The sequence below is a fragment of the Aulonocara stuartgranti genome (genome assembly GCF_965226115.1).
Source record: "Aulonocara stuartgranti genome assembly, chromosome: 9".
NCBI classification, from domain to species: Eukaryota; Metazoa; Chordata; class Actinopteri; order Cichliformes; family Cichlidae; genus Aulonocara; species Aulonocara stuartgranti.
The window spans coordinates 6,681,335-6,698,294 of record NC_138960.1 but is presented as its reverse complement, the minus strand read 5'-3'; positions in this window follow the sequence as shown (position 1 = coordinate 6,698,294).

Here is a 16,960-nt window from a genome sequence, read left to right as displayed (position 1 = left end):
GTTATACACATAATGAAAACCTATACTTTGTTTCGGTCGAGTTCCTAATTCAAATGCATGTAACAGTGAGAAACGCACTGTCTTGGCGAAAGAAAGCGTTTTTGTACAACTTCATATAAATAGCTGTAACTTTTGATAGAAGACTCGGATACACATGTTTATGGCTTTATCTTATAGAACTCAAGGTCCCCGTGCTGGGAAAACAGGATTTGCAGCCATTTGAGCTAAGATTTTAAAATTATTCACATAATGAAAACCTATACTTTGTTTCGGTCGGGTTCCCCATTCAAATGCATGTAACAGTGACAAACGCACTGTCTTGGCGAAATAAAGCGTTTTTGTACAACTTCATATAAATCGCTGTAACTTTTGATAGAAGACTCGGATACACATGTTTATGGCTTTATCTTATAGAACTCAAGGTCCCCGTGCTGGGAAAACAGGATTTGCAGCTGTTTAAGCGAAGATGTCCAAGTTATACACATAATGAAAACCTATACTTTGTTTCGGTCGAGTTCCCCATTCAAATGCATGTAACAGTGAGAAACGCACTGTCTTGGGGAAATAAAGCGTTTTTGTACAACTTCATATAAATAGCTGTAACTTTTGATAGAAGACTCGGCTACACATGTTTATGGCTTTATCTTATAGAACTCAAGGTCCCCGTGCTGGGAAAACAGGCTTTGCAGCTGTTTGAGCTAAGATGTCCAAGTTATACACATAATGAAAACCTATACTTTGTTTCGGTCGAGTTCCCCATTCAAATGCATGTAACAGTGAGAAACGCACTGTCTTGGCGAAATAAAGCGTTTTTGTACAACTTCATATAAATCGCTGTAACTTTTGATAGAAGACTCGGATACACATGTTTATGGCTTTATCTTATAGAACTCAAGGTCCCCGTGCTGGGAAAATAGGCTTTGCAGTTGTTTGCGCTAAGAAGTCCACGTTATACACATAATGAAAACCTATACTTTGTTTCGGTCGAGTTCCCCATTCAAATGCATGTAACAGTGAGAAACGCACTGTCTTGGCGAAATAAAGCGTTTTTGTACAACTTCATATAAATAGCTGTAACTTTTGATAGAAGACTCGGATACACATGTTTATGGCTTTATCTTATAGAACTCAAGGTCTCCGTGCTGGGAAAACAGGATTTGCAGCTGTTTGAGCTAAGATGTCCAAGTTATACACATAATGAAAACCTATACTTTGTTTCGGTCGAGTTCCCCATTCAAATGCATGTAACAGTGAGAAACGCACTGTCTTGGCGAAAGAAAGCGTTTTTGTACAACTTCATATAAATAGCTGTAACTTTTGATAGAAGACTCGGATACACATGTTTATGGCTTTATCTTATAGAACTCAAGGTCCCCGTGCTGGGAAAACAGGATTTGCAGCCGTTTGAGCTAAGATTTTAAAATTATTCACATAATGAAAACCTATACTTTGTTTCGGTCGAGTTCCCCATTCAAATGCATGTAACAGTGAGAAACGCACTGTCTTGGCGAAATAAAGCGTTTTTGTACAACTTCATATAAATAGCTGTAACTTTTGATAGAAGACGCAGACAAACATGTTTATGGCTTTATCTTATAGAACTCAAGGTCCCCGTGCTGGGAAAACAGGATTTGCAGCTGTTTGAGCTAAGATTTTCAAGTTATACACATAATGAAAACCTATACTTTGTTTCGGTCGAGTTCCCCATTCAAATGCATGTAACAGTGAGAAACGCACTGTCTTGGCGAAATAAAGCGTTTTTGTACAACTTCATATAAATCGCTGTAACTTTTGATAGAAGACTCGGATACACATGTTTATGGCTTTATCTTATAGAACTCAAGGTCCCCGTGCTGGGAAAACAGGCTTTGCAGCTGTTTGCGCTAAGAAGTCCAAGTTATACACATAATGAAAACCTATACTTTGTTTCGGTCGAGTTCCCCATTCAAATGCATGTAACAGTGAGAAACGCACTGTCTTGGCGAAATAAAGCGTTTTTGTACAACTTCATATAAATAGCTGTAACTTTTGATAGAAGACTCGGATACACATGTTTATGGCTTTATCTTATAGAACTCAAGGTCTCCGTGCTGGGAAAACAGGATTTGCAGCTGTTTGAGCTAAGATGTCCAAGTTATACACATAATGAAAACCTATACTTTGTTTCGGTCGAGTTCCCCATTCAAATGCATGTAACAGTGAGAAACGCACTGTCTTGGCGAAAGAAAGCGTTTTTGTACAACTTCATATAAATAGCTGTAACTTTTGATAGAAGACTCGGATACACATGTTTATGGCTTTATCTTATAGAACTCAAGGTCCCCGTGCTGGGAAAACAGGATTTGCAGCTGTTTGAGCTAAGATGTCCAAGTTATACACATAATGAAAACCTATACTTTGTTTCGGTCGAGTTCCTAATTCAAATGCATGTAACAGTGACAAACGCACTGTCTTGGCGAAAGAAAGCGTTTTTGTACAACTTCATATAAATAGCTGTAACTTTTGATAGAAGACTCAGACAAACATGTTTATGGCTTTATCTTATAGAACTCAAGGTCTCCGTGCTGGGAAAACAGGATTTGCAGCCGTTTGAGCTAAGATTTTAAAATTATTCACATAATGAAAACCTATACTTTGTTTCGGTCGAGTTCCCCATTCAAATGCATGTAACAGTGAGAAACGCACTGTCTTGGCGAAAGAAAGCGTTTTTGTACAACTTCATATAAATAGCTGTAACTTTTGATAGAAGACGCAGACAAACATGTTTATGGCTTTATCTTATAGAACTCAAGGTCCCCGTGCTGGGAAAACAGGATTTGCAGCTGTTTGAGCTAAGATTTTCAAGTTATACACATAATGAAAACCTATACTTTGTTTCGGTCGAGTTCCCCATTCAAATGCATGTAACAGTGAGAAACGCACTGTCTTGGCGAAATAAAGCGTTTTTGTACAACTTCATATAAATCGCTGTAACTTTTGATAGAAGACTCGGATACACATGTTTATGGCTTTATCTTATAGAACTCAAGGTCCCCGTGCTGGGAAAACAGGCTTTGCAGCTGTTTGCGCTAAGAAGTCCAAGTTATACACATAATGAAAACCTATACTTTGTTTCGGTCGAGTTCCCCATTCAAATGCATGTAACAGTGAGAAACGCACTGTCTTGGCGAAATAAAGCGTTTTTGTACAACTTCATATAAATAGCTGTAACTTTTGATAGAAGACTCGGATACACATGTTTATGGCTTTATCTTATAGAACTCAAGGTCTCCGTGCTGGGAAAACAGGATTTGCAGCTGTTTGAGCTAAGATGTCCAAGTTATACACATAATGAAAACCTATACTTTGTTTCGGTCGAGTTCCCCATTCAAATGCATGTAACAGTGAGAAACGCACTGTCTTGGCGAAAGAAAGCGTTTTTGTACAACTTCATATAAATAGCTGTAACTTTTGATAGAAGACTCGGATACACATGTTTATGGCTTTATCTTATAGAACTCAAGGTCCCCGTGCTGGGAAAACAGGATTTGCAGCTGTTTGAGCTAAGATGTCCAAGTTATACACATAATGAAAACCTATACTTTGTTTCGGTCGAGTTCCTAATTCAAATGCATGTAACAGTGACAAACGCACTGTCTTGGCGAAATAAAGCGTTTTTGTACAACTTCATATAAATAGCTGTAACTTTTGATAGAAGACTCAGACAAACATGTTTATGGCTTTATCTTATAGAACTCAAGGTCTCCGTGCTGGGAAAACAGGATTTGCAGCTGTTTGAGCTAAGATTTTCAAGTTATACACATAATGAAAACCTATACTTTGTTTCGGTCGAGTTCCCCATTCAAATGCATGTAACAGTGAGAAACGCACTGTCTTGGCGAAAGAAAGCGTTTTTGTACAACTTCATATAAATAGCTGTAACTTTTGATAGAAGACTCAGACAAACATGTTTATGGCTTTATCTTATAGAACTCAAGGTCCCCGTGCTGGGAAAACAGGATTTGCAGCTGTTTGAGCTAAGATGTCCAAGTTATACACATAATGAAAACCTATACTTTGTTTCGGTCGAGGTCCCCATTCAAATGCATGTAACAGTGAGAAACGCACTGTCTTGGCGAAAGAAAGCGTTTTTGTACAACTTCATATAAATAGCTGTAACTTTTGATAGAAGACTCGGATACACATGTTTATGGCTTTATCTTATAGAACTCAAGGTCTCCGTGCTGGGAAAACAGGTTTTGCAGCTGTTTGAGCTAAGATGTCCAAGTTATACACATAATGAAAACCTATACTTTGTTTCGGTCGAGTTCCTAATTCAAATGCATGTAACAGTGAGAAACGCACTGTCTTGGCGAAAGAAAGCGTTTTTGTACAACTTCATATAAATAGCTGTAACTTTTGATAGAAGACTCGGATACACATGTTTATGGCTTTATCTTATAGAACTCAAGGTCCCCGTGCTGGGAAAACAGGATTTGCAGCCATTTGAGCTAAGATTTTAAAATTATTCACATAATGAAAACCTATACTTTGTTTCGGTCGGGTTCCCCATTCAAATGCATGTAACAGTGAGAAACGCACTGTCTTGGCGAAATAAAGCGTTTTTGTACAACTTCATATAAATCGCTGTAACTTTTGATAGAAGACTCGGATACACATGTTTATGGCTTTATCTTATAGAACTCAAGGTCCCCGTGCTGGGAAAACAGGATTTGCAGCTGTTTGAGCGAAGATGTCCAAGTTATACACATAATGAAAACCTATACTTTGTTTCGGTCGAGTTCCCCATTCAAATGCATGTAACAGTGAGAAACGCACTGTCTTGGGGAAATAAAGCGTTTTTGTACAACTTCATATAAATAGCTGTAACTTTTGATAGAAGACTCGGCTACACATGTTTATGGCTTTATCTTATAGAACTCAAGGTCCCCGTGCTGGGAAAACAGGCTTTGCAGCTGTTTGAGCTAAGATGTCCAAGTTATACACATAATGAAAACCTATACTTTGTTTCGGTCGAGTTCCCCATTCAAATGCATGTAACAGTGAGAAACGCACTGTCTTGGCGAAATAAAGCGTTTTTGTACAACTTCATATAAATCGCTGTAACTTTTGATAGAAGACTCGGATACACATGTTTATGGCTTTATCTTATAGAACTCAAGGTCTCCGTGCTGGGAAAACAGGATTTGCAGCTGTTTGAGCTAAGATGTCCAAGTTATACACATAATGAAAACCTATACTTTGTTTCGGTCGAGTTCCTAATTCAAATGCATGTAACAGTGAGAAACGCACTGTCTTGGCGAAAGAAAGCGTTTTTGTACAACTTCATATAAATAGCTGTAACTTTTGATAGAAGACTCGGATACACATGTTTATGGCTTTATCTTATAGAACTCAAGGTCCCCGTGCTGGGAAAACAGGATTTGCAGCCATTTGAGCTAAGATTTTAAAATTATTCACATAATGAAAACCTATACTTTGTTTCGGTCGGGTTCCCCATTCAAATGCATGTAACAGTGAGAAACGCACTGTCTTGGCGAAATAAAGCGTTTTTGTACAACTTCATATAAATCGCTGTAACTTTTGATAGAAGACTCGGATACACATGTTTATGGCTTTATCTTATAGAACTCAAGGTCCCCGTGCTGGGAAAACAGGATTTGCAGCTGTTTGAGCGAAGATGTCCAAGTTATACACATAATGAAAACCTATACTTTGTTTCGGTCGAGTTCCCCATTCAAATGCATGTAACAGTGAGAAACGCACTGTCTTGGGGAAATAAAGCGTTTTTGTACAACTTCATATAAATAGCTGTAACTTTTGATAGAAGACTCGGCTACACATGTTTATGGCTTTATCTTATAGAACTCAAGGTCCCCGTGCTGGGAAAACAGGCTTTGCAGCTGTTTGAGCTAAGATGTCCAAGTTATACACATAATGAAAACCTATACTTTGTTTCGGTCGAGTTCCCCATTCAAATGCATGTAACAGTGAGAAACGCACTGTCTTGGCGAAATAAAGCGTTTTTGTACAACTTCATATAAATCGCTGTAACTTTTGATAGAAGACTCGGATACACATGTTTATGGCTTTATCTTATAGAACTCAAGGTCTCCGTGCTGGGAAAACAGGATTTGCAGCTGTTTGAGCTAAGATGTCCAAGTTATACACATAATGAAAACCTATACTTTGTTTCGGTCGAGTTCCCCATTCAAATGCATGTAACAGTGAGAAACGCACTGTCTTGGCGAAAGAAAGCGTTTTTGTACAACTTCATATAAATAGCTGTAACTTTTGATAGAAGACTCGGATACACATGTTTATGGCTTTATCTTATAGAACTCAAGGTCCCCGTGCTGGGAAAACAGGATTTGCAGCCGTTTGAGCTAAGATTTTAAAATTATTCACATAATGAAAACCTATACTTTGTTTCGGTCGAGTTCCCCATTCAAATGCATGTAACAGTGAGAAACGCACTGTCTTGGCGAAATAAAGCGTTTTTGTACAACTTCATATAAATAGCTGTAACTTTTGATAGAAGACTCAGACAAACATGTTTATGGCTTTATCTTATAGAACTCAAGGTCCCCGTGCTGGGAAAACAGGCTTTGCAGCTGTTTGCGCTAAGAAGTCCAAGTTATACACATAATGAAAACCTATACTTTGTTTCGGTCGAGTTCCCCATTCAAATGCATGTAACAGTGAGAAACGCACTGTCTTGGCGAAATAAAGCGTTTTTGTACAACTTCATATAAATAGCTGTAACTTTTGATAGAAGACTCGGATACACATGTTTATGGCTTTATTTTATAGAACTCAAGGTCCCCGTGCTGGGAAAACAGGATTTGCAGCTGTTTGAGCTAAGATGTCCAAGTTATACACATAATGAAAACCTATACTTTGTTTCGGTCGAGTTCCCAATTCAAATGCATGTAACAGTGAGAAACGCACTGTCTTGGCGAAAGAAAGCGTTTTTGTACAACTTCATATAAATCGCTGTAACTTTTGATAGAAGACTCAGACAAACATGTTTATGGCTTTATCTTATAGAACTCAAGGTCTCCGTGCTGGGAAAACAGGTTTTGTAGCTGTTTGAGCTAAGATTTTCAAGTTATACACATAATGAAAACCTATACTTTGTTTCGGTCGAGTTCCCCATTCAAATGCATGTAACAGTGACAAACGCACTGTCTTGGGGAAATAAAGCGTTTTTGTACAACTTCATATAAATAGCTGTAACTTTTGATAGAAGACTCGGATACACATGTTTATGGCTTTATCTTATAGAACTCAAGGTCCCCGTGCTGGGAAAACAGGATTTGCAGCCGTTTGAGCTAAGATTTTAAAATTATTCACATAATGAAAACCTATACTTTGTTTCGGTCGAGTTCCCCATTCAAATGCATGTAACAGTGAGAAACGCACTGTCTTGGCGAAATAAAGCGTTTTTGTACAACTTCATATAAATAGCTGTAACTTTTGATAGAAGACTCGGATACACATGTTTATGGCTTTATTTTATAGAACTCAAGGTCCCCGTGCTGGGAAAACAGGATTTGCAGCTGTTTGAGCTAAGATGTCCAAGTTATACACATAATGAAAACCTATACTTTGTTTCGGTCGAGTTCCCAATTCAAATGCATGTAACAGTGAGAAACGCACTGTCTTGGCGAAAGAAAGCGTTTTTGTACAACTTCATATAAATCGCTGTAACTTTTGATAGAAGACTCAGACAAACATGTTTATGGCTTTATCTTATAGAACTCAAGGTCTCCGTGCTGGGAAAACAGGTTTTGCAGCTGTTTGAGCTAAGATTTTCAAGTTATACACATAATGAAAACCTATACTTTGTTTCGGTCGAGTTCCCCATTCAAATGCATGTAACAGTGACAAACGCACTGTCTTGGGGAAATAAAGCGTTTTTGTACAACTTCATATAAATAGCTGTAACTTTTGATAGAAGACTCGGATACACATGTTTATGGCTTTATCTTATAGAACTCAAGGTCCCCGTGCTGGGAAAACAGGATTTGCAGCCGTTTGAGCTAAGATTTTAAAATTATTCACATAATGAAAACCTATACTTTGTTTCGGTCGAGTTCCCCATTCAAATGCATGTAACAGTGAGAAACGCACTGTCTTGGCGAAATAAAGCGTTTTTGTACAACTTCATATAAATAGCTGTAACTTTTGATAGAAGACTCGGATACACATGTTTATGGCTTTATCTTATAGAACTCAACGTCCCCGTGCTGGGAAAACAGGATTTGCAGCTGTTTGAGCTAAGATGTCCAAGTTATACACATAATGAAAACCTATACTTTGTTTCGGTCGAGTTCCCAATTCAAATGCATGTAACAGTGAGAAACGCACTGTCTTGGCGAAAGAAAGCGTTTTTGTACAACTTCATATAAATCGCTGTAACTTTTGATAGAAGACTCAGACAAACATGTTTATGGCTTTATCTTATAGAACTCAAGGTCTCCGTGCTGGGAAAACAGGTTTTGCAGCTGTTTGAGCTAAGATTTTCAAGTTATACACATAATGAAAACCTATACTTTGTTTCGGTCGAGTTCCCCATTCAAATGCATGTAACAGTGACAAACGCACTGTCTTGGGGAAATAAAGCGTTTTTGTACAACTTCATATAAATAGCTGTAACTTTTGATAGAAGACTCGGATACACATGTTTATGGCTTTATCTTATAGAACTCAAGGTCCCCGTGCTGGGCAAACAGGATTTGCAGCCGTTTGAGCTAAGATTTTAAAATTATTCACATAATGAAAACCTATACTTTGTTTCGGTCGAGTTCCCCATTCAAATGCATGTAACAGTGAGAAACGCACTGTCTTGGCGAAATAAAGCGTTTTTGTACAACTTCATATAAATAGCTGTAACTTTTGATAGAAGACTCGGATACACATGTTTATGGCTTTATCTTATAGAACTCAACGTCCCCGTGCTGGGAAAACAGGTTTTGCAGCTGTTTGAGCTAAGATTTTCAAGTTATACACATAATGAAAACCTATACTTTGTTTCGGTCGAGTTCCCCATTCAAATGCATGTAACAGTGAGAAACGCACTGTCTTGGCGAAATAAAGCATTTTTGTACAACTTCATATAAATCGCTGTAACTTTTGATAGAAGACTCGGATACACATGTTTATGGCTTTATCTTATAGAACTCAAGGTCCCCGTGCTGGGAAAACAGGATTTGCAGCTGTTTGAGCTAAGATGTCCAAGTTATACACATAATGAAAACCTATACTTTGTTTCGGTCGAGTTCCTAATTCAAATGCATGTAACAGTGACAAACGCACTGTCTTGGCGAAATAAAGCGTTTTTGTACAACTTCATATAAATCGCTGTAACTTTTGATAGAAGACTCAGACAAACATGTTTATGGCTTTATCTTATAGAACTCAAGGTCTCCGTGCTGGGAAAACAGGTTTTGCAGCTGTTTGAGCTAAGATTTTCAAGTTATACACATAATGAAAACCTATACTTTGTTTCGGTCGAGTTCCCCATTCAAATGCATGTAACAGTGACAAACGCACTGTCTTGGGGAAATAAAGCGTTTTTGTACAACTTCATATAAATAGCTGTAACTTTTGATAGAAGACTCAGACAAACATGTTTATGGCTTTATCTTATAGAACTCAATATCCCCGTGCTGGGAAAACAGGATTTGCAGCCGTTTGAGCTAAGATTTTAAAATTATTCACATAATGAAAACCTATACTTTGTTTCGGTCGAGTTCCCCATTCAAATGCATGTAACAGTGAGAAACGCACTGTCTTGGGGAAATAAAGCGTTTTTGTACAACTTCATATAAATAGCTGTAACTTTTGATAGAAGACTCGGATACACATATTTATGGCTTTATCTTATAGAACTCAAGGTCCCCGTGCTGGGAAAACAGGCTTTGCAGCTGTTTGCGCTAAGAAGTCCAAGTTATACACATAATGAAAACCTATACTTTGTTTCGGTCGAGTTCCCCATTCAAATGCATGTAACAGTGAGAAACGCACTGTCTTGGCGAAAGAAAGCGTTTTTGTACAACTTCATATAAATAGCTGTAACTTTTGATAGAAGACTCGGATACACATGTTTATGGCTTTATCTTATAGAACTCAAGGTCCCCGTGCTGGGAAAACAGGTTTTGCAGCTGTTTGAGCTAAGATTTTCAAGTTATACACATAATGAAAACCTATACTTTGTTTCGGTCGAGTTCCCCATTCAAATGCATGTAACAGTGAGAAACGCACTGTCTTGGCGAAAGAAAGCGTTTTTGTACAACTTCATATAAATAGCTGTAACTTTTGATAGAAGACTCGGATACACATGTTTATGGCTTTATCTTATAGAACTCAAGGTCCCCGTGCTGGGAAAACAGGATTTGCAGCTGTTTGAGCTAAGATGTCCAAGTTATACACATAATGAAAACCTATACTTTGTTTCGGTCGAGTTCCTAATTCAAATGCATGTAACAGTGACAAACGCACTGTCTTGGCGAAATAAAGCGTTTTTGTACAACTTCATATAAATAGCTGTAACTTTTGATAGAAGACTCAGACAAACATGTTTATGGCTTTATCTTATAGAACTCAAGGTCTCCGTGCTGGGAAAACAGGTTTTGCAGCTGTTTGAGCTAAGATTTTCAAGTTATACACATAATGAAAACCTATACTTTGTTTCGGTCGAGTTCCCCATTCAAATGCATGTAACAGTGAGAAACGCACTGTCTTGGCGAAATAAAGCGTTTTTGTACAACTTCATATAAATAGCTGTAACTTTTGATAGAAGACTCGGATACACATGTTTATGGCTTTATCTTATAGAACTCAAGGTCCCCGTGCTGGGAAAACAGGATTTGCAGCTGTTTGAGCTAAGATGTCCAAGTTATACACATAATGAAAACCTATACTTTGTTTCGGTCGAGTTCCCCATTCAAATGCATGTAACAGTGAGAAACGCACTGTCTTGGGGAAATAAAGCGTTTTTGTACAACTTCATATAAATAGCTGTAACTTTTGATAGAAGACTCGGATACACATGTTTATGGCTTTATCTTATAGAACTCAAGGTCCCCGTGCTGGGAAAACAGGTTTTGCAGCTGTTTGAGCTAAGATTTCCAAGTTATACACATAATGAAAACCTATACTTTGTTTCGGTCGAGTTCCCCATTCAAATGCATGTAACAGTGAGAAACGCACTGTCTTGGCGAAATAAAGCGTTTTTGTACAACTTCATATAAATCGCTGTAACTTTTGATAGAAGACTCGGATACACATGTTTATGGCTTTATCTTATAGAACTCAAGGTCCCCGTGCTGGGAAAACAGGATTTGCAGCCGTTTGAGCTAAGATTTTAAAATTATTCACATAATGAAAACCTATACTTTGTTTCGGTCGAGTTCCCCATTCAAATGCATGTAACAGTGAGAAACGCACTGTCTTGGGGAAATAAAGCGTTTTTGTACAACTTCATATAAATAGCTGTAACTTTTGATAGAAGACTCGGATACACATGTTTATGGCTTTATCTTATAGAACTCAAGGTCCCCGTGCTGGGCAAACAGGTTTTGCAGCTGTTTGAGCTAAGATTTTCAAGTTATACACATAATGAAAACCTATACTTTGTTTCGGTCGAGTTCCCCATTCAAATGCATGTAACAGTGAGAAACGCACTGTCTTGGCGAAATAAAGCGTTTTTGTACAACTTCATATAAATCGCTGTAACTTTTGATAGAAGACTCGGATACACATGTTTATGGCTTTATCTTATAGAACTCAAGGTCCCCGTGCTGGGAAAACAGGATTTGCAGCTGTTTGAGCTAAGATGTCCAAGTTATACACATAATGAAAACCTATACTTTGTTTCGGTCGAGTTCCCCATTCAAATGCATGTAACAGTGAGAAACGCACTGTCTTGGCGAAATAAAGCGTTTTTGTACAACTTCATATAAATCGCTGTAACTATTGATAGAAGACTCGGATACACATGTTTATGGCTTTGTCTTATAGAACTCAAGGTCCCCGTGCTGGGAAAACAGGCTTTGCAGCTGTTTGCGCTAAGAAGTCCAAGTTATACACATAATGAAAACCTATACTTTGTTTCGGTCGAGTTCCCCATTCAAATGCATGTAACAGTGAGAAACGCACTGTCTTGGCGAAATAAAGCGTTTTTGTACAACTTCATATAAATAGCTGTAACTTTTGATAGAAGACTCAGACAAACATGTTTATGGCTTTATCTTAAAGAACTCAAGGTCTCCGTGGGGGGAAAACAGGTTTTGCAGCTGTTTAAGCTAAGATTTTCAAGTTATACACATAATGAAAACCTATACTTTGTTTCGGTCGAGTTCCCCATTCAAATGCATGTAACAGTGAGAAACGCACTGTCTTGGCGAAAGAAAGCGTTTTTGTACAACTTCATATAAATAGCTGTAACTTTTGATAGAAGACTCGGATACACATGTTTATGGCTTTATCTTATAGAACTCAAGGTCCCCGTGCTGGGAAAACAGGATTTGCAGCCGTTTGAGCTAAGATTTTAAAATTATTCACATAATGAAAACCTATACTTTGTTTCGGTCGAGTTCCCCATTCAAATGCATGTAACAGTGAGAAACGCACTGTCTTGGGGAAATAAAGCGTTTTTGTACAACTTCATATAAATAGCTGTAACTTTTGATAGAAGACTCGGATACACATGTTTATGGCTTTATCTTATAGAACTCAAGGTCCCCGTGCTGGGCAAACAGGTTTTGCAGCTGTTTGAGCTAAGATTTTCAAGTTATACACATAATGAAAACCTATACTTTGTTTCGGTCGAGTTCCCCATTCAAATGCATGTAACAGTGAGAAACGCACTGTCTTGGCGAAATAAAGCGTTTTTGTACAACTTCATATAAATAGCTGTAACTTTTGATAGAAGACTCAGACAAACATGTTTATGGCTTTATCTTAAAGAACTCAAGGTCTCCGTGGGGGGAAAACAGGTTTTGCAGCTGTTTAAGCTAAGATTTTCAAGTTATACACATAATGAAAACCTATACTTTGTTTCGGTCGAGTTCCCCATTCAAATGCATGTAACAGTGAGAAACGCACTGTCTTGGCGAAATAAAGCGTTTTTGTACAACTTCATATAAATCGCTGTAACTTTTGATAGAAGACTCGGATACACATGTTTATGGCTTTATCTTATAGAACTCAAGGTCCCCGTGCTGGGAAAACAGGTTTTGCAGCTGTTTGAGCTAAGATTTTCAAGTTATACACATAATGAAAACCTATACTTTGTTTCGGTCGAGTTCCCCATTCAAATGCATGTAACAGTGAGAAACGCACTGTCTTGGCGAAATAAAGCGTTTTTGTACAACTTCATATAAATCGCTGTAACTTTTGATAGAAAACTCGCATACACATGTTTATGGCTTTATCTTATAGAACTCAAGGTCCCCGTGCTGGGAAAACAGGATTTGCAGCTGTTTGAGCTAAGATTTTAAAATTATTCACATAATGAAAACCTATACTTTGTTTCGGTCGAGTTCCCCATTCAAATGCATGTAACAGTGAGAAACGCACTGTCTTGGGGAAATAAAGCGTTTTTGTACAACTTCATATAAATAGCTGTAACTTTTGATAGAAGACTCAGACAAACATGTTTATGGCTTTATCTTAAAGAACTCAAGGTCTCCGTGGGGGGAAAACAGGTTTTGCAGCTGTTTAAGCTAAGATTTTCAAGTTATACACATAATGAAAACCTATACTTTGTTTCGGTCGAGTTCCCCATTCAAATGCATGTAACAGTGAGAAACGCACTGTCTTGGCGAAAGAAAGCGTTTTTGTACAACTTCATATAAATAGCTGTAACTTTTGATAGAAGACTCGGATACACATGTTTATGGCTTTATCTTATAGAACTCAAGGTCCCCGTGCTGGGAAAACAGGTTTTGCAGCTGTTTGAGCTAAGATTTTCAAGTTATACACATAATGAAAACCTATACTTTGTTTCGGTCGAGTTCCCCATTCAAATGCATGTAACAGTGAGAAACGCACTGTCTTGGGGAAATAAAGCGTTTTTGTACAACTTCATATAAATAGCTGTAACTTTTGATAGAAGACTCGGATACACATGTTTATGGCTTTATCTTATAGAACTCAAGGTCCCCGTGCTGGGCAAACAGGTTTTGCAGCTGTTTGAGCTAAGATTTTCAAGTTATACACATAATGAAAACCTATACTTTGTTTCGGTCGAGTTCCCCATTCAAATGCATGTAACAGTGAGAAACGCACTGTCTTGGCGAAATAAAGCGTTTTTGTACAACTTCATATAAATAGCTGTAACTTTTGATAGAAGACTCAGACAAACATGTTTATGGCTTTATCTTAAAGAACTCAAGGTCTCCGTGGGGGGAAAACAGGTTTTGCAGCTGTTTAAGCTAAGATTTTCAAGTTATACACATAATGAAAACCTATACTTTGTTTCGGTCGAGTTCCCCATTCAAATGCATGTAACAGTGAGAAACGCACTGTCTTGGCGAAATAAAGCGTTTTTGTACAACTTCATATAAATCGCTGTAACTTTTGATAGAAGACTCGGATACACATGTTTATGGCTTTATCTTATAGAACTCAAGGTCCCCGTGCTGGGAAAACAGGTTTTGCAGCTGTTTGAGCTAAGATTTTCAAGTTATACACATAATGAAAACCTATACTTTGTTTCGGTCGAGTTCCCCATTCAAATGCATGTAACAGTGAGAAACGCACTGTCTTGGCGAAAGAAAGCGTTTTTGTACAACTTCATATAAATAGCTGTAACTTTTGATAGAAGACTCGGATACACATGTTTATGGCTTTATCTTATAGAACTCAAGGTCCCCGTGCTGGGAAAACAGGTTTTGCAGCTGTTTGAGCTAAGATTTTCAAGTTATACACATAATGAAAACCTATACTTTGTTTCGGTCGAGTTCCCCATTCAAATGCATGTAACAGTGAGAAACGCACTGTCTTGGCGAAATAAAGCGTTTTTGTACAACTTCATATAAATCGCTGTAACTTTTGATAGAAAACTCGCATACACATGTTTATGGCTTTATCTTATAGAACTCAAGGTCCCCGTGCTGGGAAAACAGGATTTGCAGCTGTTTGAGCTAAGATTTTAAAATTATTCACATAATGAAAACCTATACTTTGTTTCGGTCGAGTTCCCCATTCAAATGCATGTAACAGTGAGAAACGCACTGTCTTGGGGAAATAAAGCGTTTTTGTACAACTTCATATAAATAGCTGTAACTTTTGATAGAAGACTCAGACAAACATGTTTATGGCTTTATCTTAAAGAACTCAAGGTCTCCGTGGGGGGAAAACAGGTTTTGCAGCTGTTTAAGCTAAGATTTTCAAGTTATACACATAATGAAAACCTATACTTTGTTTCGGTCGAGTTCCCCATTCAAATGCATGTAACAGTGAGAAACGCACTGTCTTGGCGAAATAAAGCGTTTGTGTACAACTTCATATAAATCGCTGTAACTTTTGATAGAAGACTCGGATACACACGTTTATGGCTTTATCTTATAGAACTCAAGGTCCCCGTGCTGGGAAAACAGGATTTGCAGCTGTTTGAGCTAAGATGTCCAAGTTATACACATAATGAAAACCTATACTTTGTTTCGGTCGAGTTCCCCATTCAAATGCATGTAACAGTGAGAAACGCACTGTCTTGGCGAAATAAAGCGTTTTTGTACAACTTCATATAAATCGCTGTAACTTTTGATAGAAGACTCGGATACACATGTTTATGGCTTTATCTTATAGAACTCAAGGTCCCCGTGCTGGGAAAACAGGATTTGCAGCCGTTTGAGCTAAGATGTCCAAGTTATACACATAATGAAAACCTATACTTTGTTTCGGTCGAGTTCCCCATTCAAATGCATGTAACAGTGAGAAACGCACTGTCTTGGCGAAATAAAGCGTTTTTGTACAACTTCATATAAATCGCTGTAACTTTTGATAGAAGACTCGGATACACATGTTTATGGCTTTATCTTATAGAACTCAAGGTCCCCGTGCTGGGAAAACAGGATTTGCAGCTGTTTGAGCTAAGATGTCCAAGTTATACACATAATGAAAACCTATACTTTGTTTCGGTCGAGTTCCCCATTCAAATGCATGTAACAGTGAGAAACGCACTGTCTTGGCGAAAGAAAGCGTTTTTGTACAACTTCATATAAATAGCTGTAACTTTTGATAGAAGACTCGGATACACATGTTTATGGCTTTATCTTATAGAACTCAAGGTCCCCGTGCTGGGAAAACAGGTTTTGCAGCTGTTTGAGCTAAGATTTTCAAGTTATACACATAATGAAAACCTATACTTTGTTTCGGTCGAGTTCCCCATTCAAATGCATGTAACAGTGAGAAACGCACTGTCTTGGGGAAATAAAGCGTTTTTGTACAACTTCATATAAATAGCTGTAACTTTTGATAGAAGACTCGGATACACATGTTTATGGCTTTATCTTATAGAACTCAAGGTCCCCGTGCTGGGAAAACAGGTTTTGCAGCTGTTTGAGCTAAGATTTTCAAGTTATAAACATAATGAAAACCTATACTTTGTTTCGGTCGAGTTCCCCATTCAAATGCATGTAACAGTGAGAAACGCACTGTCTTGGCGAAATAAAGCGTTTTTGTACAACTTCATATAAATCGCTGTAACTTTTGATAGAAGACTCGGATACACATGTTTATGGCTTTATCTTATAGAACTCAAGGTCCCCGTGCTGGGAAAACAGGATTTGCAGCCGTTTGAGCTAAGATGTCCAAGTTATACACATAATGAAAACCTATACTTTGTTTCGGTCGAGTTCCCCATTCAAATGCATGTAACAGTGAGAAACGCACTGTCTTGGCGAAATAAAGCGTTTTTGTACAACTTCATATAAATCGCTGTAACTTT